The sequence below is a fragment of the Nematolebias whitei genome, chromosome 10 (genome assembly GCF_014905685.2).
Source record: "Nematolebias whitei isolate Nwh7 chromosome 10, NemWhi1, whole genome shotgun sequence".
NCBI classification, from domain to species: domain Eukaryota; kingdom Metazoa; phylum Chordata; class Actinopteri; order Cyprinodontiformes; family Rivulidae; genus Nematolebias; species Nematolebias whitei.
Window position 1 is genome coordinate 3,032,968 of NC_056507.1, and position 443 is coordinate 3,033,410.

The window sequence follows — 443 nt, forward strand, 5'->3', positions numbered from 1 at the left end:
TTATTTTATACATGAATGTTTCTGTTAAATTATTATTTTATACATGAATGTTTCTGTTCAGTCCCTGAGACGACTCCTGTTGTGACTTGGAGCTTTAGAAACAAACTGAACTGAACTAAATGAGCGTCAGCTGTGGGGAAAGTGGTTATGGCAGAGAAAACTAGGAATCCTACAGTTTTTAAAGCTTTATAAATTATTAATTTTATCGTTATATTTGCCTTAATTTCCAACATTAGCAAGTCCATGCAGGGTTTTATTATCTTCTGAACATTTATGAACTTATATAAACTTTGCAAGTGTTGACAACACCACACTAAAATTAAATGATCAACTCAAAGTGCCCAGGTAGCAACTAATACTAAAGATCATCCAACCATCCACCACTCCATCATCTATCTATCTATCTATCTATCTATCTATCTATCTATCTATCTATCTATCTA